We start from the raw sequence: 25917 nt of genomic DNA, 5'->3' as shown, positions 1-25917 counted from the left end.
CATTGTCATATCACCGCGCATCGAACCTAGGTGCTTTGATTTCCCCTTGGTATTAGTGTCCAGCCACTTATAACCACCTAGACCTTTTAATCCTAACTAAATATTTCAATACTTAGTCCAATTTTACGACCATCGGGTAATTGAAACGCATCATCAACATCATCTCCCTAGCATTATCCCGTTTTTTTCCCAGGTCCCGCATCCCCAACCTGAAGATTTGACAGGTCCGGTTTTTTACAGAAGCGACTGCCTGTCTGACCTTCCAACCCGCGAAGGGAAAACCAGCCTAATACAGTTTAAGTCACATACCTCTGTAACTGTATTTCTTAGGAATGTGGGTTTCCTCACGATGTTTTCCTTCACCGCTGAGCACGTGATAATCATTTATGATACAAAAATGAATTCGAAAACAAATTCGAAAATCGTTGGCTTAGGCCTGTGCTGGATCCGAACCTGCGGCCTCAAAGTGAGAGGCAAGCGTTCTACCAACTAGGCTACCACGGCTCGCCAGCTCGGTAACTGACACGCATGACTAAGTTATTTACCGAAGTAAGATGTATTTAAGCTGGTCCATTATCACGGCTTCCCCTTGATCATTTTAATGGGAACGGATCAGCCAAGTTTCTTGGTCCGATGAGGGATTAAGTGTTTGTCAATACTGTCCTTAGGCACTTAAAGCTGTCTTAAAATGTTTTGCTAATACATAAGTAAGTACCCTGATTGTCGTCATAAAGTTCAAATCCCGGGAGCTGACATCACCAATTTAAGAGTCGCGCTCTTGTCAATTTAGCATTCTCCATGCTACTTTTTAGGGAAAAATAGGGCAGTGGTTTCCCTCTAGACTTCCGCCCCGCAGTACTCTGTCTGACGCGGGTGTGATGGCACCCAGAGCAGTCTATTTCAAAGACGTACTAGGACCCCTGTGCTTCGCCTCTGAATACTACTGACAGTTACTGCTGCCCTCTGTCAGGTTCCAGGTTACAGTCCCTGTCACTCACCTCTTCCGTCCTGTATTGCTTATGTTTCTCTATCCGCTTGAAAATGTCAATGGATGCCATTACCTTATGCAGTAGCGCACAGCACACGATTGCTAATAAATAAAAAAATAAACTTACAGTACAAATGCACTTATAATTGATACATTTCTCCGCTACTTCTAACTAAATGACGAACGTTTACTTGCCAATCCCAATAGACGACCACTTGCGAAGTTTAGTATAATTTTCTCAAATGTCAACTTTCTCGAACGCTTCGTAATAACCCCCTGGAGTGTACAACTTGGGGCTAAATTAACAAAGTTCCTTTTGTGTTAAGTCGAGTAAATTGTGATGAATTTTTTAATGACATAAATAACATAATGTGTTATATATACATAGACTGGCGCTTTTAATTCCTAATGAGTTTGAAATTTTGAAAACGTCACATAATCAGAAAACAAATTCAACTTCTCAGCATTATGTAACAAAAGCTAACGGCTGGAATATAGTCATGAACATATTGGAGCAGTCAGAGATACACCTCACCGAGCTTTCTGTTAGACCAACGTGATATATGGTAAGCCGTATCGCCGTCTATAATGGCCGAGTCAACTGTATTAGTGAAAACTGCACTTAAGATAAATTAAAACTCATTGGTGCAAGTCCGGTACCGTTAAGATACTTCTACACCGACACATTAACAATTCCGTTTCGTTGCTACAGCTTCAAGAAGTCGGTAAAAAAGAGGTCGAGAAGTTTTTTGTGATAGCAAGTTGTTGCACAGTTTTTTAATGTGTAGTAAAGGAAAGGGTTGACTTGGTCGTTTGTTTAAAGGTGCCTCTGACAGATTACGTAATACATATACATGACATAAGCTCAAAAGTATATCCCATTTGGTTAGTCTTAGGTACAATGATAGGTAGTGAGTCGTATCGCCGTCTATAATAATCAAGCTAACTGTATGAGTACGAATTACATAATAAAAGGAACTTCACCATGCAAAGGAATAAAAACCTTGCTACCGCATTATGTAGGTCCTAATTTTTTACCCGACTGTGGCGACGCAAAAAGGAGGGATGTACAGGGTATTAGTGACATCGTGATGAAACTTCGTGTGAATCATCCCTCATCATCGAAAATTCCACTTGATATCAACTCAGAATCATAGTCTGAATCATCCCCCTCAGTATTCATTACGATATCACTAACACCGTGTATACATTATATCACTTACCACTGGAGTTTAAGGAACCAATAATCTCTTGAGAAAACATCACTTTGCTCGAGACGAATCCAAACGCGTGTGTGAAGCGTTTGACGAATTTATAATGAAGCTACAACCTCTCGATACTTCCGATGTATACAGATATAATGATTGTGTACACAGAACTGAGACGATCGAAGACTAGTAATTTAAACCAGCATTATAGATTAACAACCAATCGATCGAAACAATCGATCGACCTATATCGACTGATACATCCACTATGCTCATAAACGTCACAACACTAGCTTACGTACTTTGACAGATGTAATTATTTTAATTAAAATAATTATAATGAAATAAAAGGAAAATACACTAATTAAAAGAAAACAGAAATACGACATAATATTATAATAACCTACCTAAGAAGGTAGGTTAGGTTAGGTTAGATCAATAAGAATTGATATTTAACTTTACAAGAGCCTACTTATCTTAAAAGTCGACAGCGTAATCGTGGTTTCTCACTCGCACACTCTATCTCTCTCTCTCACTATCTCTCCCTCTCTATTCTCTTCATTAGAATTTTAGTGGTACATTAAAATAGTGAACATTATAATAATTATATTATTACAAATATACGTAATTAAATAGAATAAAAAATGCACCTCTGTAAAATTTAAAAAAATATATGAAATTACATTCTAGAATAGGTTTTTCTTTGAAATTTATGCTACGGGGGAACTATCCTAAGAAACAACAAAGATACAACTTACCACTATTGTAGTTGGAGTCATCCACTTTATTGCAAAACGAACAGTCAATAAAGAAAAATAATAAATAGGTTTAAAATTATAGCCCGCGCCACGAAATAAGTTCACGTATATTAATGGAACTATTTTAAAAGTCATATCAATTCTATGCAGAATTTGCAACACTAGCGCGGCGGCCGCGGGACTTCTTTAGTGTCGTGGAATACATTTTAAACCTGGTATTATCTTTAGTCTTCGTTTTGTAATAATGCGACAAACGTCGGCAGTAGTATTGCTTTAATACGTACCTGTAAAAACAAGAAAGTATTTTAGAATACATATACGAGTAACGAGGTAAGTGGACCCTGTAAACAACGGGATAACGCTAGGGATATAATTTTAGAATACGACTAGTAGGTATGTCAAATTCAAGTGGAAGGATAAAAAGGCGAGAACCCCAAAAATAAAAGTTTGGAAGTTTTGTGTGAAAAATAACGCGAGTTAGAAAGTGGGGTGCGTGAAGCGGACAGCTGATAGGAATGAATGCAAAAATAAATCTGACTGTGGCAACCCCAAACAGGGATAAGGGCAAGAAGATGATGAATGAATACGGAGGAAATATGTTGAAACGGAGACCTCGGACAGTGGAAAGGAAGGAACGTGAAAAAGCCACGAACACAACTGGCCGAGTAATGGCGAGAAAGTTTTACTTTTTCGTGGCTTATTCTTCTATTATTGTAGATGGCATTAACTACTTGGTCGGACAAATGGGGGGCACTGAAGGCTCGTAGAACATAGAGATTGACATACAATAGAAAATACCTTACCCAATCTTTATAAAGTAGTAACCGGGACTAAAACAACTGAAGGCACGTTAAGTCGTTTTGGATCAAGCATGAATCATCTAACTTTCCGACAATCGGTTGATCAGACTGTAATGTTCTAAACAAAGTACGCATCACAGAGTAGCTTAGTTAGTAATATGTTCCCACCGGACTTTAAAGCCAGGATCTCCGGATAACGAGCCTAACGATCAATTACTGGACCACGGAAGTCGTCAAGTTTTTAAAACAAATATCTTTCAACAGATCGGGACACAGATAAATACTCTTTGTTAGTAATTGGCTATGTAATTGCCAATATTAAGAGCATTGGCGATAACTTTTAGATAGACTTTTCAGCTTATCTAGTAGAACGTAAAAACTGTTATCAGATACCTTCTACACTTATCCAGAAGATAAGCTGAGTGTCAGACTTCCAAATCAAATTATTTATTTGTTAACACAAGTGTGTTTTCTCTGCATTTGGTCTCTGCATTAAGCTTGTTAATAGGCGTATAAATATACAAAATTTTAAACAATAGGAAGTTTGCAAGATGTCACTTATAAGTCAATTTAAGGATATATTTGTATATTTTAAGGTATAATATTATCCACTGAATATTATTATCTGTTAAGCAACGTTTCCACTTGGTAACATTTGTCGTGCAACATGTTGCACAACATTCAAATCAAATCAAACAACAACACACACAACACAACATTTTGCCCAATTTGTTGAAAGGTAGCGCGAACTTTTGTTTACCACCGTTGTCTGTCTAAGCATCTACTACACGTCTGTCGTCAACAACATGTCGCCAGAGGAACTAGTGTTGTTGCGCGTCTAAACAAACAACACGCTGCGCGACATTTTGCGCTTCAGCAGGCAAAGTCGCGCGCTGTTGTGCAACGTTGTCGCATTTGTTGAGCATTACGTGTTAGTGTATACGCGACTTTATGGATACATACGTGGATGTTATAATAGGTCTTATTAGTTAATAGTACATATTATAACCCGTTCTTAAAATGTTCTAGATATACTAACATGCGCAACCTGATAAAATTATTGATCGATAAGGTTGTTTAAGGTTGTTGTTTATATTTTGACAGAACGACATGACTCATTTGGGTTCACATATTAGCATCAATCGACAAAATGACCGTGACAAAATTTTATGACGTTGCGCATATGACCCCTACTAAACGTGTCATATGCTCAGGCAATTGGAGCTAGACCTGAACACTTTTGTGATGTAGACTTAATAGTACTTTCCCGCTAGATTGTGAAAACAGGCGCTAAATGTTTAATAAATTCAAAGGTGAAAGCTGCTAATAATAATCCAGTTTGAAATAGTTCAATTCCCATCCATCTTTTAATGTTTCATCGTCAGATAAATCGTATCTCATCGGCACCCATAACTTTATTAATAGAACATGACGTAGCGCCATCTATCGATCGATTAAAAAACCGTTGGCGTTCAATTTTGCGAGCGGTCATCCGCTATTACAGGCCATTATTATTTTTTTTTCATCTCACATGGCGTATATCTGACGTTTAATTAATTCCCGCCAAATTCAGCGCAGAAGGGTTGGCTGAAACAATTTATCATAGTTGGCGTAACGTGGACGCGGTCAGCGTTTAATGATTAATATAATAATCATGTTTATTATGGTAGAAATGAGGAAAATAGTGATGGTGTGAAAAAGTAATAATCTTAATACATACGTAAACTCACGCCCGTAATCCCTAATGGGGTGGGCAGAGCCACAAGTAATCAAAGACAACTTGCAGCCACTGTTGATACGATGTCGTAAGCTGGATTATGATGAATCTTATGGCGATAAGGGATCAGCCTATCGCCCATAATATTAGTCCATCATGTTAGAGGACACAATCCCGGTGTTGTGACATGCCCGGGAAGACAAGTAGCTGAACGTGTTCTATGTTTTTTATTTGCTCCCAGAACAGCATAGAAGCATAATAAATAAAAGTAATAATCTTAATGAATACTGGACAATGTTATAATGAATGAAACGGTGATAGCCCTTCGTAGAAGCACTGACATCCACTTTATCAGTGTTATGTAATTTACAAAATAAAGACAAAAAGATAAATTAGATTTAAAATAAATAGTTCGTGCCACGAAAAAAGTCCTTCGGCCACGGCGCTTGTCACAGATTCTGTATAGAATTAGGTAGATTCCTAAGTCAAAGGCGTAAAATTATGTAATTCTGATTATTAAATTAAAACAGGGGGGGTTTTAAAATGGCCACACTGAAGCAATTTGTCTATGAAAGCAATATTGCTATTTGACATTTGATTGCATTGCGCACTCACTTATTTATCGTTACATGAGCCATGTGAGGGGCCTTCGGCGTCTCAGTAATAACCCTGACACCAGGGTTGATGAGGTTGGTATATGTCGGCGGAGGGCCACAGTCCACATAGTGAGGTTCCATGGGGGATATAAGAAAATCTTTTTGAATGTATAGTTCACTTTTTTTATTGAAATTCGGGCAGAGTAACAGCTTACAACACAGTTCAAATACAAATGTCTCCGCTCGAATGGCGCGCGGACTTAAATAGTGAGTGACAAACAATTGATTTAACTTCTAATAAATCAATATTACAATTAAATTATTAGTAAAAATACAAGAAGTTGCATATAAATATAAATACAATTAGATAACTTATTTTGCGTAATTCAAATACAGAATTATAAATAAACTAGAACCGGAAGTTGTAAACACTCAACTCGGATGTAATCATAAATTGATTTAACATAAAAATAACACGATACAGTTTTCCTACTAATTACTTACAGTAATATAGTGAACAAAAAGGTACGCCGCCCATGTATACGTAATATACCACCTCACAACCCATACGATAAGAAGATTTTTCCCTAAAAAAGTAGCATGGAGAATGCTACACCGACAAAAGCGTGGCTTTTAATGATGATGATATTACATAAAACGGTAATTCTCCGCCCTGCACCAATTCCCCAATTTACCAAGTCTTAAATGGCAGTAAGCCGGAAGGAAGAACTAGTGCGCGGACTCTGTATCTGTCTCCCTCGCACTTACGCGTTCGATGGTACACGGTAAGAATGAGATTTTCATAAGGAGTGTCCGAAAAGTGGATCGCATTGAGCCACCCAGTGTAAAATTTAAGTCAACAGGCCTTAGCTCAGTTGGGCGCGAACCTCGGGTCAGTTTTTATGTTCGTTTTATTATCGTATCTAAGGACAGAATTTGCGTTAAATTGATGGTCTAAACTTTGGCCTTAATCGAGTTGTGACACCTCCCTGTAAAAATAATGTTAAAAAATAAGTCGGCATTTAAAGTGAGGTCATCGTCCGAACAATGTTTTATAATCGCAGTCCACTGCTTAATGCGGGCATCGTTCCAATTTTAATGTTTCATTAAAACAAGAGTGAGATGTTGGTTGCTTTTTTTTGACGTTCTTTATTGTAGATTTGCCGCAGATGGCATTAACTACTTGGCCGGACAAATGGGGAGCGCTGAAGGCTCTCACCCTGTACGACGTTTAAGAAAACAGGCCTGAGGGTGCCCAGTTGGGCGCGAACCTCGGCTCAGGGCGTCGTCTGAGAGGAAAAATATTTGAAAGAATTAATCGACGCTAGTGGGTCAATAGCGATAAGCGAGAGAAATATTGGTTGTTAAATCAGAATATTTTTAAGGAATTTCGTGTTTTAGATGCTTTTCAGGTCACTTTGGTTTACCAGTTTTCTTCTCAAACGGGGAATCCCGAACCCCGGTACCGGACTAGCACCAATGAGTTATTAATTTATCTTAAGTGCACTTTTCACTAACACACTTGGCTCGACCATTATAGACGGCGATACGGCTCACCTCCTATCACGTAACAGAAAGCTCGGTGAGGTGTGGGTGCTTAGTTCGTCTTGCGATGGATGTATCGACTACCCCAAATGGGATATAATTGTAAGCTTACGTTATGTTCAGTTTCTGATATTCAACACAGAGCATTCGTTAAGAAAATAGAAGCACTATATAATAAAAGATAAGATCTTACGAATGCCTTAGTTGATAATAAAACCTCCTAAATGGCATTGCGAGTCAAAAGGTGCTATCTTTTACGACTTCTACTTATGGCGCACACATAAGGGATATTATCATAATAACGTTATTATTATCTATTATATGGCTCTGCTCTTATTTGTGTATAATTTCTTCCAAGTGATGAGTTTATGTAATAAATTGTATACAAATAAAAATATAATTTATGTGACAGACCAAATGAGCGTTGTCACTTCGTTGCGTAGTCGAAAAACTATGGTTTGTACCGAGTACACACGCACGCATACACGCATGCACGCATACACGCATAGACGCATACACGCATGCACGCATGCATGCATACACGCATGCACGTAAGCGACGCAACTGACAGCATATCATAAATGGTCTTACTTGAGATTATATCTAGCTGAAATTAAATTTAACCAGTATATAAATTATTTTCCTGCATGATTACTAAGAAGACACCATATCACAAAGAGAAATGATAAATAAATGCTTTTTCATTGTTTTTATCATTTCTCTTAAGTGTGCAAACTGCTCAGGATAGTAGCAAAACTACCGGATGTGATGCATGATGCTTACTGTTTATTTTATTATAGACTAAAGAACATAAGAAATGGAACCTATCCTAGAAGATAAAACTATCCTTTAGGGCTTTAGGGACCGCCAAAGAGAGATATCTAGTTTTTACTAAGAACGGGTTTGCTGTTTGTCAGCCTACGGTAAAAATCCGTCCGACGACAAAAAAAAAATATAATTTATTAATTTATTTCAAAAATTTGTAATTCGAACATAAATTCAAATTTAGCGCGGATTCGAACACAGGTACTGGACTTGTACCCAAGAGTTTTTAATTTATCTTAAGTGCAGTTTTCACTAACAGTTGCACCATTCAACCATTATAGACGGCGATACGGCTCACCACCTATCACGTTGGTCTAACAGGAAGCTCCGTGAGGTATGGGTAATTAGTCTATCTTGCGATGGATGTACCTCTGACTAACCCAATTGGGATATAGTCGTGAGCTTATGGTATGTTCAAACAGCCTGCAACATATATCACAGTGTACCCATCTATTTAAATACACAGTCTACAGTGATACAGTAAAACTAGCAGTTTCACCACACCTATTACAGTTAATTCAAATACTGCAGTAGGTACACATTAGTATAATGACTTTTTTTTTTGTTTGTGACTTATTGTAGATTTGCCGCAGATGGCATTAACTACTTGGCCGGACAAATGGGGAGCGCTGAAGGCTCTCACCCGGAGTATAATGACAAAGTCCACAGTGTCGTAGTAAAAATATATCAGTAGGTAAATTCCGTACAGACGCCAAAATTGTTATTTCGTTTATTATAATTATTCATTATTATTAAGTATAAATAAGTTCATATGTTATGATTACAAGAATTAACATTAAACTTATCTTAATTAAAACACATAATAACGGGTTCTTACCGCGTTTAAATCAGGGATATGAGACTCCCGATATTTCGACACTGTTGCGAGTGCCTTGATCACGGGATGACTGATGTCCCTGTCTCATATCTCTGATTTAAAAGCGGCAATAACCCGTTATTATGTGTTTTAATTATGATAATAACCGCGTAAACCTAAAACAATGTAGAAAATTATCTATTTGTTTTTACGACAAGGTTATGCAAGGTGTGGGATTTTAAAGCTGGACATACTTTTATTCTTACGATTTGTTTGGTTGCCATCCATCCAATTCCAGTCAAGTAGTTAATGCCATTTGCGGGAAACTGCAATAAGTCACTTCAAAAAAAAAAATCCATCCAGTCAAATAGCATTTTCTTACGTTTTGATCTAGAATCGTCATTTGACTACTTCAGTCACTTTGACGTAGTTCAGACAAACATACTAGGCAAAGGCGAAAACGGTCTTTTAATTTCGACCTTTGACTAAAAATAGATAGGAGTATATCTAATGAATGAATGAAGATAGGACTGACTAAAAATACATCAGTCAAAGGCCGAAATAAGAATATATTCCGGAATTTACCTAAAGGTGTCGGTAACTTGAACATGTGTAAATGAATTGACGAATAAATTTATTTCGAAATTTGAACAAGCCAATCCGCGAAAGGGCTACATTTGCCACTGACATATTTTATGCATACACTGTTATCCCTACACTATGGCAGTAGGTACATAGAAGAATAATGACAGAGTACACAGTGCACATTCAACGTTCGTTCCTCTGACAGATGAACTAATAACACAGTTAAATACAATGTGCTGCCTTGATATGCTTTATTTGCAAGAATTTATAATAGAATAGTATAATAGTTGGAATTGAATAATGAAGTTGCTACGGAGGAACTGGAATTATTAATGTTCTATGTTCTTGTGTAAGTAGTTTTGACAAACACTTCAGAGAAAATATAGAACGTATTAAAATACACAGACACATAATATACATTATTTTATTTTACTTACATATATGTTTTTTTATGTTTTTTGAGGAGCTCGGTGGCGCAGCGGTAAACGCGCTCGGTCTGCGATTGTTGAAGTTAAGCAACTTTCGCAAAGGCCGGTCATAGGATGGGTGACCAAAAAAAGTTTTCATCTCGAGCTCCTCCGTGCTTCGGAAGGCACGTTAAGCCGTTGGTCCCGGCTGCTTAGCAGTCGTTAATAACCATCAATCCGCACTGGGCCCGCGTGATGGTTTAAGGCCCGATCTCCCTATCCATCCATAGGGAAGGCCCGTGCCCCAGCAGTGGGGACGTTAATGGGCTGATGATGATGATATGTTTTTACAACTTTTTTACTTACACATATTTATTGTTTTTATTTCGGAACTGGAGATGTCGTTAGAAAAGGTTTAATACGATCTACTCTGCCATCGTGCGTGTATGAAGCGATTGATGAATGTTGAGGAAGCAAGAGAAGTGTGTCAGGATCAAAGCAAATGGAATTCTATAGTCTCTGCTTACCCCGGTGGGAAATAGACGGGAGTATATGTATGTATGTTATACCTTTGCCTTTGGGTTAGCAGAGCTGACTCTATCTCTCTGTGTCAAAGTTTATGCGCGAATTATTAATGACAGTTTTAAAACAATTCAAAGGCAGGTTGCCTTGATAGATAGACGTAAGTATCTACTAACACATCAACAGTCTGACTCTTCATCTCATAATCTATATTTTTCCGATAAAGTGAAGCCAAAATAATTTCAACGAAACAAAAGCAATTAGGATTCATTAATTTAAACAGTGGTGTTGAGATAATGGATATTTCATGTTGCCTCAGCTTGTCAGACTATCAATTTAAAAGCCGCTATAGTTGAATGGGATAATATTGCAGACAATTGGGGTAAGGTTAGCCCACAGAATAGAAGACAGAGAATGGAAAAGCCCTAACGCATTTTGTATAAGAACCGCTGTCACCAGTTCAACCCCACTCACTTTAACTACTACTCCTCATCCCCCTAGCGTTTTTCACAGGGTCCGCTTACCTAACCTGAAGATTTGACAGGTCCGGTTATTTACAGAAGCGACTGCCTGTCTGACCTTCCAACCCGCGAAGGGAAAACCAGCCCAATACAGGTTAGGTCACATACTCCGAAAATGCATTTCTCGGATTCTGCGAAAATGGATCTCCTCACGATGTTTTCCTTCACCGCTGTGATAATCATTATGATCCAAACATGAATCACATCATGAATTGCATGAAGGACATGATTTTACTACTACTCCTGCAAACAGATAACTACGACAGCTCTACTGCTTCTCAAATTCCATAGCCACTTTATGAGCAATGTTATTATTCTATTACTACTTTTGGTTAGATACTACGTACAAAAGTATTTTTTTTTTTATGAATAGCTGATCATACTAAGGTTTTTTGCTTTCCTGTGATAAGGAGGGATCTTCTTGCATGATAGTCGATATTTGTTTTTTTGCCCTGCAGGCTACAAAGCGCAAGACGACCTTTTAATCTACTATCGCGGAGCTCCGTACGTCGTAAAGTTTGCGGACGAGTGGAGTGCAAAGTTGAAGTATGAACTGTTTGCTCATACTAGTATGGCGCGCGTTTCGCGCTCACTTGGCCCTTCCAACCTCTTTCTTATTTCCGTGGTGGGTTAGCCGTAGTAGGTATACCAAAATACAATAGATAGGTAATTAATTGTCTTCCCTAATCGTCTGTCTGCACTCACGTTTATTAATGCTACATACATACACAGACTCATGCCCGTAACTCCTAATGGGGTGGGCAGAGCCACGTGTAATCTCAGACAACTTGCAGCCACTGTTGATACGAAGTCCTAAGCTATGAACCTTTTGGTGACAAGGGATCAGGGATTACATGTCCATCATATTAGAGAGGAATCATTCCCTCAGTCGGATTTTACGACATGCCCGAAAAGACAAGTATTTCGCGTGTTTTCTGTTTTTCATACGGTTCTAGTTCAGCATAGAAGCTATACTTAGGCTTTCAAGAAGGTTATTTATCTCTGATAATTTGATTTATACATGAGTTGTGGAAAAACCCAGATTTGGAATAGGAATAGCCTACTTGACAACCTAGTCAAATGAGATACTTTTTACGAACCGTTAAAACGAAAGTTTTCTTTGGGATTTTCATGGAAATACTGTCCTGTGACGTCATCAATAAAAGCGATCAAAGGTCGTACTCGTTGTCACTTAATTCATAAATAAAATTCGAAAGGAAGTAGAAAAGTAAAATAAGATATTTTTTTTAGACTGGCTTCTATTCCTATTTATAATTTGTTTTTGACCCAGTTAAATTCCCTTCAAATAGGGAATTATAAGGAATATTTCTTTAAAAGAAACAAAATAATAATGTTTGATATTTCGTTCTGACTACTGAAATAATTATGTCTGTCTGTCTGAATCATTATTGTTCAATATTGACTTTAGAATTAAAATTAGGTTGCGCCTCTTCCAATAAATACATTGAAGGCACGTGTAAAAGGAAGGCCACCAGAATATTACCTCAAATCATTATAATATTTAGAGACCCCCCACACTAGCGTTTTTCGAGCGAACGTTTGCACGCCGTCTACGCGACGTCGGCGCGACGCACTTTGGATCGAAAAATGGCTTTCACAGACATAGGGATTTCAAATTTTAAGTGTTTTTTTTGCTGGATATAGCTTCTATTACCTATCGAAAATAGGAAAATGATAGGTACTATCTTATCAAAAAATAAATATTTTTTATTTTGACGATTAATTAAAAAAAAACGTCATGTCAAAAAATCATAAATAATTAGTACGATAACAATCTCTCAGGATATTACAGTGTTTTTTTTCCGTTTTCGAGATAATCGGATTTTTCATAGTAGTTACATACAAATTTTTCGTAAAAAAATTATAGTTCATCCGCTTTTGTACAAAATCAACTCGGGTATCATTTTCCTATATAGTAATAGGTAATAGAAGCTATATCCAGTAACACAACATTGTTATCGGAATAATTTTACCACCTTTTTGTATTTTATGGTTCTAGCAAATAAATTGATTAGATTTGATTTGAAAAAACCGCCACTTAAAATTTGAAATCCCTATGTCTATGAAAGCCATTGTTGATAGCTGATAAGGAGAGACTTTTATGAGCATCCATCTATTAATGTACCCTTTTCAAAAGCAAATAAAGAGTATTTCTATTTCTATTTAAAGCCATTTTTCGATCCATAGTGCGACATTAGTGCTGACCGGCTGCCGAACGCCGAACGTGTGCGGCGCTGACGTCGCGTCGCCGCGGCGTCTATGTCGCGTAGCCGCGGCTCCTGTCGCCTACAATCATTGTGAAAATGGATTCCGACGAAGAAACACTGCTGTTTATATTACTGATCCAAAAACTACGTAAACGAAAAAGAAAACATCCTCTTCAACATTGGGAACATCCTCTGTGTAGTGTTAGAGCTCAGGAAGGCGATTACTTCGTATTGTATTGTCAACATTATAAAAAATAATAAAAAACACTTTTATGATTATTTACGGATGCCAAAATGAATATTTAACGAACTAATACAATTGATACAGAACGATATAAAGTATCAAGATACCCATAATAGTGGATTGCGTTGTGCACTGTACTTGTTCGCAAAAAACGTTGAAAAAAAACGCGCAACGCTGGCACGACGACGACGATCAAAATACGCTAGTGTGGGGGGTATCTTACATTAATATTCTAGCGGGTAATCTAGGTAATTCTATTAAGGAATTATATTAATTCTGTTTCATAGAATCACATCATCATCATCAGCCCATTAACGTCCCCACTGCTGGGGCACGGGCCTTTCCTATGGATGGATAGGGGGCTTAACGTGCCTTCCGAAGCACGGAGGAGCTCGAGATGAAAACTTGTTTTTTTTTGTGGTCACCCATCCTATGACCGGCCTTTTGCGAAAGTTGCTTAACTTCAACAATCGCAGACCGAGCGCGTTTACCGCTGCGCCACAGAGCTCCTCAAAATAGAATCACATACATTGACCAAACTGAAAATGTCCTTAGAAAATGTTTAGTACGATCTGCTATGAACCGGCGTGTGTGTGTGAAACGATTGATGAATGTGGAGGAAGCAAGAGAAGTGTGGCAAGCAAATGGAATTCCATGGTTTATGCTGACCGCGGTGGGAAATATCCGCATCTCTTGTCGAGCCGGGATGAGCCTTTTAACTATTGTACCATCAGGTCCTCCTCCTAAGTCATTAAGCCGACGCCAGCGCCTTCTATTTGGAATATTGAGAACTAATATTTCTTAAGAGGACCTAGTCGCCCGTACCAGCTTGACAAGAGCTGCGAGTCAGTTAGTTTTTCGATTTATATTAATCTCGTCATTCTAATTAAATTTCTTTCAGTGTTGTCTTAACTTTCCGGACACGTGCTCCGAGCCAAATGATGAGGTTGGGGGGATAAATGGTAGAGCATAAAAGTTAAGCAAGTTAGATAAAAACGAAATTGGATATAAAGTGTAATGAAGTGTGGTAAGCGACGACGGCCTATTAAGAAAGAAGAGAAAGAAAATCGTTTATTACCCGACTATAGCAAAGCAAAAAGGAAGGTTGTGTGTTTGCATGTAAATACTCAAAATACTACCCCGTGGAAACCGTGGTAGCCCAGTTGGTACTCGTAGAACGCTTGCCTCTCACTTTGAGGTCGCAGGTTCGAATCCAGCATACGCCTAACCCAAAGATTGACGAATTTGTTTTCGAATTCATGTTTGGATCATAAATGATTATCACGTGCTTAGCGGTGAAGAAAAACATTGTGAGTAATGCATTTTTGGAGGTATGTGACCGAACCTGTATTGGGTTGGTATTCCCTTCGCGGGTTGGAAGGTCAGAGAGGCAAAAAACCGGACCTGTCAAATCTTCGACCTCTCAAAATGCGATGATAGGTGCGCGCATCAATTGCCCGTATTTGCGTAGATGTTGTGACTTGCATGTCATAGCATCTAATATTGAATAAAGCTACTAACATCTAGAATAAGGTCACTAACATATATGTGTCATCAAGTTTCTCGAAATAAATAAATATAATAATAATATAGGGGATCTTCGAGTGACGACCGTGGACTGGAGAGCGCAGCGAGGGTAAAACCCCTCCCCACAAAGTGGACCGATGACCTCCTGAGGGTTCTGAAGTGTTTGATGTCGCGAGCTGATTGGCTAGAGTGATCGGGTCGTCGGGTCGCATATTACGTCCTTCGGATGCCGATACTTTTCAGTACGGTCACTAAGCGGGATGTATTCGGAAGCCGCAACTACCAGCGGATTTGGGTGGTGCGGAGCAGAATCGAAAAACGTTTTGAAACTAATTTGAGCCATTGGCATACGAGCAGTACCTAAGTTTATTAACCCTGCCATTAGATATGGAATAATAAATGCTAAGGAGAAGAAGAATTATTACAGAAACAAGATAAACATGGATACACCAGGTTAGAATGAGTGTCTAATGAGGTTTTGACTACGGACAGACAAACACTAAGCAAATGGTTGTCTGGATCGGATAAGGAATAAAATGCAGACTGAGAGTATAATCGTCAAGTGGTGCAGTTGAACCGAGGCTTCAAAGACAGCAGGAAATGGAGCGTTTTTATTGAGACAATAAAATTAATGTTTTAAAACTAAAACATAACTACAGAATATCACGCTCTAAAAAGTATGAAACAAGAAAATTCGTATATTTCTCTGTAATTCTTCCGAATAGTGATGTTTAGAAGATACCCGTGGTCGTATGCCGTGGTAAGCAAAATCTGAGAAGAAATGGGCATACGACCACGGCATATTCAGCGATTTAGACGCTCAAATAACTAGACGGCCTCCCCGAATGTTTGCGGTGCCCACTGCGCGCACCAAGTTCAGCAGCTACGCTCCAGTAGCACGCGCACTAAAAACCATTAATGCTATCTCCGTACTCCATACTGACATCGATCTATTTTCATGTCCGTTAACGAAATTCACAGACTTAGTTGTAAAACTCTTGAGTTTATAATATTTAAGTATAATTGCATTTCATAGTCGAATTGGGATTGCCTGTAATGTGAATAAATAAATAACTAAATTTCATTTGATACCCAACACAATAAAAAATAAAATCGTCCTTACTTTATGTCCTCTAGAGGGCGCTACATTGAATTTAGCGTAACATCAAGTAGTCTATAACCACCAGGCAATCAAGACGCTTCTAGTGACACCTCATTGATTAAATTCTGACTAGTGGTTTAGAAGTTAGGTTGGAACAGACGTACATACACACATACATAGCGGTCAAACACATAACCCTCCTTTTTGCGCATTCGGGTAAATAGAGAAAATTAATTAGCTCACGATTATACTACAATATTTTAGAATACGTAATAGGCCAGCTCGGGTTCAAAACCACTGTATCGACTTTATGAGCTATTCATGTTTGGATCGTAGGTAATTGATATCAGGTGGTTTCCTGGATTTGTGCCCGGTTAATTGCAATAGGCTCGTCTCCTATTACATGGGATTCAAACATTGCTGGCGAGGGGTGGGTGTGTGTACGGTCACGAGCATTAATGTGGTATACACTTTGATACAATGTCACATTAACTTTTTTGACAAATTGAACTGTAAGTCGCACTAAATGTCAAATATGTTAGTGCGACAGAGTCTTAAAGTGGGTACATTATATTGCTCATGACTGTAGTATAGACTGTTGTGTATGTTATATCCAGATGGTAAGGAAGATTAAGAAGAAGTTCGTTAATACACGATTATCTATTATTGGTGAATGCCTATTCTATCTCGTCTTTAGGGAGAGTGAATAAGCTATTTGAGTTAAAATAATGAGTTTTATTCATAGACTTTTATACATTTTGTTGTTTTTGTTTGTGTTTAAGACGATATAAATGACTAAGATTGAGAAGGAAATATTAAGTTGGTTTGTACACAGAGCGGATGAAGGATAATAGGACAATGAAAGCAATATATAAAGCGAAAGTTGGTGGTAGGGCTGGCAGAGGAAGACCTAGAAGGACGTATTTGTTTTAAGTTGTGTGTATGTAACGATTGATGAATATGATGATTGATGATTGATGAATGTAGAGGAAGCAAGAGAAGTGTGTCGGAGGATTCCATAGTCTCTGCTTACTAGAATATAGGACTGTGTTTATGTTTGTAGGGTATGTATTTTTATGGGTTTTGTCGTGACCTCTCTACTACTGACTTCTAAATACGTGGCAAGAATACTCATTCGCTGTAGTGTTAATTATAAGCGCGCAAAACAAGTTATTAACATTAATTAAATCAATCCTACGCGAGTCTCGTAAATTATGAGGTTTGAATGAAATTGTGGTCGTGAGGTCATCATTATGGAACGATGTAAGTAGACGATGTTAATTATATAGTGTCAGCGTGATAAATTGGAGGTTTGCCTCAGATGTTTTATAAATGTTTGTATGCAATAAAGTATATTTGTTTTGATGGCATTAACCACTTGGCCGGCCAAATGGGGAGCGCTGAGTCGTCTCATTTGATGCGATGTAACTGCCGGGTTGGATATTGGTGATGATTCCAGTACACACCATATTCATAGATGGGTATTAGTGACATCGTAACGAATACTCAGGAGGATGATTCAGACAATGATTCTGAGTTAATACCAAGTTAAATCTATCGCAAAATTCATGTCTTTTTTGGTTTCAATTCTATACTTTTGCAATCGAAAATTCCACTTGATATTAACTCAGAATAATGAGCTGAATCATCCCTCTCAGTACTCGTTACGATGTCACTTACACCTCATAAAAGTACATACAGGTAGCCATACGTGTAGGTATGGGTGTTAGTGACACCGTACCGAATACTCAGGGGGATGATTCAGACAATGATTCTGAGTTGATGTCAAGTAGAATTTCCTGTCGGAAAATTAATGAAATGTTAGAGTTCTGTTTTAATTATTTTCCGTTCGATACTTTTGCGATGGAAAATTCCACTTGATATCAACTCAGAATCATGGTCTGAATCATCTCTCAAAGTTTTCGTTACGATGTCACTAACAACCTGTATGTATTCTCAAAAAAGTTCTTTATTTTTTTGATATGATCTGTGATCCAAAACTCGTCTGTCCACTGTATGCTAACAACGCATCCTTTCTTGATTTGGCCACGATGCGCAAAGGTGATGACAGTTTAGAAAAACTGATTGTCGTTGGGAACACTGGAGACAAAAGATCGCGTGGTCGTTCACCAACTAGATGGACCATTGAAGTGAAAGACTCGTCGTCATCCAAACTCTACACAGTCATAAGGGAAGCGCTGGACAGAAACCGGTAGAGAGAGATCATCTGCTCCAGATTCAACCGTCATGCTGACCACGATCCTCAGATTATTATTGCGTATGGCAGACAAAAAAAAACTATCCTGCATGACTCATATATCCAGCTTGAGATCCCCTAGCAAAGTCTGCTCGCAAAAGAGAGGGAGATGATCCAAAAATGAGTCCAAACTCATAAAGTCAAATCCAGCCGGGATTCGAGGAAGTTTTAACGCAATAAAACACCAACAACCCGACTCTACCATCATCAAACAACACGACCCCCTTTCAACCGAGATTTCAACAAAAACAAAGTTACCCCACTTATCCATTATGGTGGAATTGTTCTTTTTGCGTGGAACCGTGTCACAAACAAGTGTGAGACAGAAACGTGCGGGAGTTAAATTATTAAATTAAAATGTCCTTTTCAGTACGCCATTGCGGTTACAGTCGTGTAATGAAGGTTTTGTTTTGATATTTATACTTTTTCGGTTGACATAAAATGATTTTCATATAACATTATAACTGTAATCATGTTTTATTGTTTTATGTTCGTCACATTGGCAGTTTTCACTGAAACAGTCTTTAAAACGGCCTCGTTGGGCTCACGATCCGGAGGCCCCGGGTTCGAATCCCGGTAGGGAAATATCACAAAAATCACCGCCGCCGCCGCGCCGCTGTCGGTGTCATCCAGTTTGAGGCCTAATAGTCGAACCAACTGTTTTAGTTCTTCTTATCGTGTAAGTTGTGAGGTGGAATAATACCAGCCTCATCAACCCAGGTGTCATGATTGAGCCACCAAAGGCCCCTGACATGGCTCATGTAACGATTACTTACTTACATCAGTAAGTAGTAACCGGGACCAACAGCTTAGCGTGCCTTCCGAAGCACGGATCACCTTACTTTTGGACATTCAGGTGATCAGCCTGTAATGTCCTAACCAAACTAGGGATCTCAAAGTGATTTTTGTAATATGTCTCCATCGGGATTTGAACTCGGGAGCTCCGGATCGTAAGCCCAACGTTCAAACCACTAGACCACAGAGGCCGTTACGTGCCACAGTGTAAAATATGCATGCTGGAGGATTACACATTTCCAAGTTTGACGCGACCGCAGCTGCTCACAGTTTTTGCGGATATTTTTCATGCTAATGCAGTATTCATTTTTCTATGCTGTGACACGGGGGTGTTTTATGGGGTTGTTGGTTGAAGGTGACCTTTGTCAAAGTTGTGACTTTTTGTTGACATAGTTGTATGCAAGTTTTGGGGTTTGCTTATAATTTACCTACTGCCGGTTCGAATCACCGTGGCGGACTTGCAGCAATGGGTTTTTAATTTTCTTAAGTGCGGTTACTACTTCCTGATGTAAGTTAGGAGTCGTTACACGAGCCATATCAGGAGTCTTTGGCAGCTTAATAGTATCCCTGCTAAATAGTGGTTGGTAATCCTCCCCACAACCCACGCGATAGAAGAAGTGCAATATTTTTTTTTATATTGGATTTTTTTTTATAGAGGTCTTGCAGACTAAGCCGATTGTCACACTACGGTATACTTATATAGAAAACACGCACGGTCTAAAACACTAAAAATGCAACCACGCGCGTTCATGCGGATTCATTTTTTGGGTGTTAGACTGTGCGTGTTTTCTAGGTTCCCTATTTTTACGCATAATTTTTTTTGTAATAATATACCATGGCATAATGTTACTTTTCCCATTATTAGTTACGCATAGTATTAATTTGTCATAACTTTTTAAGCATAATTTTGAAACTCATAACTACTATAAGCATAATAATTAATGACAATAATGATATATAAGCATAATTATTATACGCATAAAAACTATACTCCGAATAAGAAAAGTTTTGGCACAACTTTGAACATTGACTGCATTTGGTTCATGATTGTGACTTTTTATATTTTTTGACTCTATTTCATGCTGTTGGTCATTATTCAGCATACTTTTCGTGTGTAAGATAAACATATTGGCGGCGTAGGGGTGGCCCCTAACCTACAATACAATACAAATACACTTTATTGCACCAAAATAAAAAGAAATAATTACAAAAAGTCTCTTAACTAAGTACATGGCAAATGGCGGCCTTATCGCTTAAAGCGATTTCTTCCAGACAACCATAAGGTGAGGAAAAAGGTAAAAAAATAATAATTGAAAGATTGCGGGTACAAACTATGCATACAACTTAACAACAAATACATGCAAATAAATATATAACATACTTACAAATATAATATATACCTAACCTATATACATAACCTAACATATATACCTACTTATATAAATAGTACACACAAAATACCTAATAATAAGCAACTCAAGAGATTCAGACGATGACACTTCATTATAAAAACAGAACCATTAACAATTCTTCCTTTAAAAAAAAATAGAAAAAAAAAACAAAAAAAAGGATATAAGAGTAACCTACTGTTATGCCTTGTAAAAATTATGACAGAACACTATTATTCTAAAAAAGAATTATGGATACCTATTTCTATGCCAATCAAATTTATACCAACAAATATTAGTCCAAAAATAAGTTATACCTAACAAACCAGTATTCTTAGATGTTATTATGGGAAAGTACTATTATGCTTCAAAACGTTATGCGAAAACGATTATGATAATTAAAATTATGACAAAACCATTTATGCATTTTAAGAGAATCCCTGTTTTCTATACAAACGGAGATACTTATAAGCAACGGAAGAACACGCATCCACGCGCTACGCTGCATCATGCGGGGCAGTGTGAGAATCGCTTTAACATCAACATTTTGTACAATACTTACTTGTATTTTTGACGTGACTTGTTGTAGATTACCCGTAAATAGCATAAACAACAATACAATACAATACAAATACACTTTATTGCACCAAAATAAAAAGTAATAATTACAAAAAGACTCTTAACTAAGTTACATGGCAAATGGCGGCCTTATCGCTTAAAGCCTACTACTAACTACACTACTATTATTAACTACTTGGCCGAACAGGTGGGGAGCGCCGGGCTTTGTACAACCCAGAATTGTACAATTCAAACGTCTAACCGAGATTTCTTCGCCAATTACACTGAAAATGCACCAAAGCAATTCCAATCTATTGTTCGTGCAAAATACAAGAAATAAATATAGAAAGCTTTGTGCTTGAGGTCTAAATTTCAGTTTCAGTATTGTTCTCATGTGTATCAGTGTAGAAGAAAACTATACCAGATTTCAGATTACAGATACCTTCATGTGTATGAGCGTGGAGAGTGCTACATACTGATGGCATGGACGAGTTTTTGTAGCTTTTCAAAGCATGCTTATTTTCAATGACTCAGTACAAGTGGGCGGCTTTACTGCTCTGAAGCAATTTCTTCAGCCATAAAATAACTTGGATGAGGGACTGCAACAAGAACGAGTATAACCTACAGTCAATATTTATAAAAATACACTATACATTATATATAATCGAGTGTAAGTGACATCGTAACGAATACCGAGGGGGTGGATTTGGATTTTGGAATTTTCCATCGTAAAATTCATGATTGTTTTTTAATAATTTTAAATTCTATACTTTTGCGATGGAAAATTCCACTTGATATTAACTCCGAATAATCAGCTAAATCATCAGTATTTGTTATTATGTCACTTACACCTTGTACAAGTAGCCATACAAGTAGATAGGGTGTTAGTGATATCGTAACAAATACTGAGGGGGTGATTCAGACCCGTATTCCGAAATGATATCAAGTGGATTTTCGCGTCGGAAAATTAATGAATTTTTTGTTTTTTTTTTAACTATTTTCAGGTCGATACTTTTGCGACGGAAAATGTTACTTGATATCAACTGAGACTCATGGTTTAAATCAACCCTTAAAGTTTTCGTTACGACGTCATTAACACCCTGCATAAGTAAGTAGTCGTTACATGAGCCATGCCAAAGCCGTTTGGCGGCTCAATAGTAACCCTGACACCAGGGTTGCTGAGGTTCTTCCACCTCACAACCCAGACGATAGAAGAAGAAGAATAGTACTTATCGGTACTTGTTAGTCTCAATCTCTTTGGCAGTCTTATGGACAGTGTGTCCCTACCCAAAGTTATAAACATGAAACAGTCTAGAGAAACCGCTGGAAATTGCTGTGTTCTATTTTAGATGGGGGCAGGAAGGATAAACCTGGATTTAACTTGCAGTTGGGTGAATTTACAGTAAGTACCGAGCAGGCGATACTTTTCAATTTTGGTCGCGTTAACCATGAATGGTCGATCAGACTTGCCAAGTTTCGTGGGCATCGAAGCATGTCCAGTAAGGGATATGGATGGCATTCACTTGACGGTGCATAGGTACAATCAAAAAAGAAAAGATCAGTCACTGAGCCAGCGAGTTATTTATACCAGTGGTGAAATTATGAACCTTTAGTCGTCATAATTACAAAATTGACGTTTTTGTAGGTTTGTGGTCTCTTCTTCTATCAAGTGGGTTGTGAGGTGGATTAACAACCCCATCAACCCTGGTGTCATGCTCACTATTGGGTTTGTGGTCTATTACAGAAACGACACGTAATCAGGTCTTAAGTGCAACCCGTCTGTTAATGTATTACTTTGCTGGAAAGTGATTGGACTTTTGCAGTTTATCTTATAAGTACCCTTTTATACCTATATAAATTCATGACAAATGTAAATGTGGGCGGTTAAACTCAAAAGCTATCAGAAGACAACTTGCAGCCACTTTTCATACAAAGTCAACAACAACACAACATAAGGTCATCCTATATCCAAAAAAGAAAGAAAGAAAGTTTATTCAGTACAACAAACAAGTAACAATTATAAATAAGGCTCTGGCTCCTAAACTAATTTAACTGTATTTCAGGAGCCAGTGTTTTCCCAAATTGACATACTTCATTATTATTAAATTGGGGTAGTCAGAGGTACATCCATCGCAAGATGAACTAAACACCTAGATAGACGCCTCATCGAGCTGTAAAATAAAACTATACTTTAAGAATACCGGACCAATACAGGTTAGGTTACATACCTCGCAAGTGCATTTCACGGGAATATGGGTTTCCTCACAATGTTTCCCTTCACCACTGAGCACGCGATAATCATTTATGATCCAATCATGGACTGGAAACCGATTAGTTCATAAAATCATTGCTAATGCTTTGGGATGCTTGTGACCTCAAAGTGAGAGTCAAGCATTCGTTCTACTGGGCTACAACTCACCCTGAAACCATAGAATAAGGAGTAAATAATACTACGTAAAGAACAGCCACTCTCCGCCCCCCCTCAGTGTCTGAGCTAGATTTACCTCACCACCCCTCGAACATAGTTTAGATTTGAATCGTGAAGGAATCGCGTGGACCGTTGTTTTTATTTTTTATCAGTTCAGTTTATTTGTTCGAATTTTGAAATTGGATGTAGAAGTTCTATCGCCTGATCCGAATATTTGACTTCACAGTATAAATATTTATTTTTTTATGGTTATTGTTCATCAAAAGATGCTAATAATTTGCAATATTTATTTTGTAAAACGAGGTTATCTGTATGAAGTATCCGGGTTGTGCTGAAAGGGTCCCAGGGCTATTATACTGGGCATCTCCGATTAGACCACAAAATATGAAATGGAAATTCTTTTATTTCGCTAAGATCGCAACAATGGAATTTGAGTATTGAAAATTCGGTTGGAGATTAAAACGTTCATTCCATCCATTCCAACTGCGGTCAACCGGACGTCGGCAGGCATTCCACCCTTTTGTTGTGGATATTTCATCAAGACTGTGGATATTCTGGACCGGTAATAAAAATCAAAAGGTATTATTGGTGTCTTTGTAAACCTAAAAATCGTACTTAATTAGTTCTTAGATCTTTTTTTGTTAAAATGAAACAGAGATTTTTTTTTTTGGAAAATCATTAATATTAAGGCTCTCACTCGGTACAAAATTGGAGACAGCATGCTGTCTTCCCGTGGCGCAACTTAAGTGGCTCCATACACTACCAACCTCAGCATTTTTTTATATAAGTATTCCATAACTTCCCAGACTTCAAGCCCCAATCAGCACCGCGAGTACCTTCCAGAACTTTCTACAACTTCCCAGAAGAAATACACCAAACAAATTGCTGCAAAAATAACGGTAAACAAACTCATTTCGAAATATTATAAATTGTAAGACTTCAACTGCCGATATTTTTTTCCATCAAAGTTTTATTCGTTCATTCCGATTCATCTGCAAAACTTGGTCATACTTTCCATTCCAAACCTTTGGCACCTGGAATGAGCACTGGAGTTCGATTCGGAACAACTTTTCTAATATTCCAATAGAACTTAAACATTCCGATTCGTGCTCTGAACGGGTCAGGTAATTAAAACGACTAAAATGTGTCGAATTCTTTTGATTAGGGTTCATGAGTGGAGTTGGGAGGCTTTCTGAACGACACATTTTTAACATTTTAAACAAAATTGATGCCCTTCACAGCAATAAAAAATACATAAATATGCATAGAAAATACCATCACTAATTTCGATCGCTCTTGTCGATGTAGCATTCTCCATGCTACCTGAGGAAAAATAAGGCAATGGTTTCTGTCTTGCCTTTCGCCCCGCAGTACTCTGTCTGACGCGAGTAGAGTAGTCTATTTCAAAGCCGTGCTAGGACTCATGTCCTTCGCCTCTGAATAGTGTTGACAGTTACTGCTGTCCTCTGTCAGGTGCCAGGTTACAGTCCCTGTGACTAGCCCTTTTCGTCCTGCATTGCCGTATAGATCCCATCTCCGCCTCTGCAACCGTCGAGGTCCTCACACGTATCCCTGGGCAAGGGTTTTACGTTATACCCCGTAGGTCTGGGTCCCTATCCTAACTCAGCCACCATCTCACTCCGGCCTACTGAACTAAAAGGCGCTCACCCCCTGACAAGGTCGCGCCGAACAGGAATTACCCCACTGCAGGGCAGAGAAGATTAATCTGTTCCCCTGGATCCGTGTTAATGGTCTTGTATGAAACCAAAAGCAAAGAGAATACATACCTAGACCAAATTGAAATTAGCCGTCTAGGAATCGAACCCTGGCCCTCTATCTGGGTTGGCAAATTTAAAAATTGTAGCGTAGTCGTTAAGACCTTTTATATGTCGGATCAATAGAGAACCTTATTTAAAGTGTTTTTTTTTTTGACGTGACTTATTGTAGACAAATGGGGAGCGCTGAAGGCTCTCACCCGGTACAACGTTTAAGACAACAGGCCTGAGGGTGCCCAGTTGGGCGCGAACCTCGGCTCAGGGCGTCGTCTGAGAGGAAAAATATTTGAATGAATTAATCGACCCTAGTGGGTCGATAGCGATAA

General features: G+C 38.2%; 1 protein-coding gene across 3 annotated transcripts in view; it reads right to left on the bottom strand.

Moving 5' to 3' along the window:
- Positions 1-25917, bottom strand: part of LOC126376243 (TWiK family of potassium channels protein 9-like) — a 406126-nt gene that overhangs the window by 213263 nt on the left and 166946 nt on the right. The window lies entirely within an intron of this gene.

Source organism: Pectinophora gossypiella, chromosome 20 (genome assembly GCF_024362695.1).
Source record: "Pectinophora gossypiella chromosome 20, ilPecGoss1.1, whole genome shotgun sequence".
Classification (NCBI taxonomy): Eukaryota; Metazoa; Arthropoda; class Insecta; order Lepidoptera; family Gelechiidae; genus Pectinophora; species Pectinophora gossypiella.
Note: the sequence above shows the minus strand (reverse complement) of the source record. Positions and strands in the feature narration are given on the sequence as shown.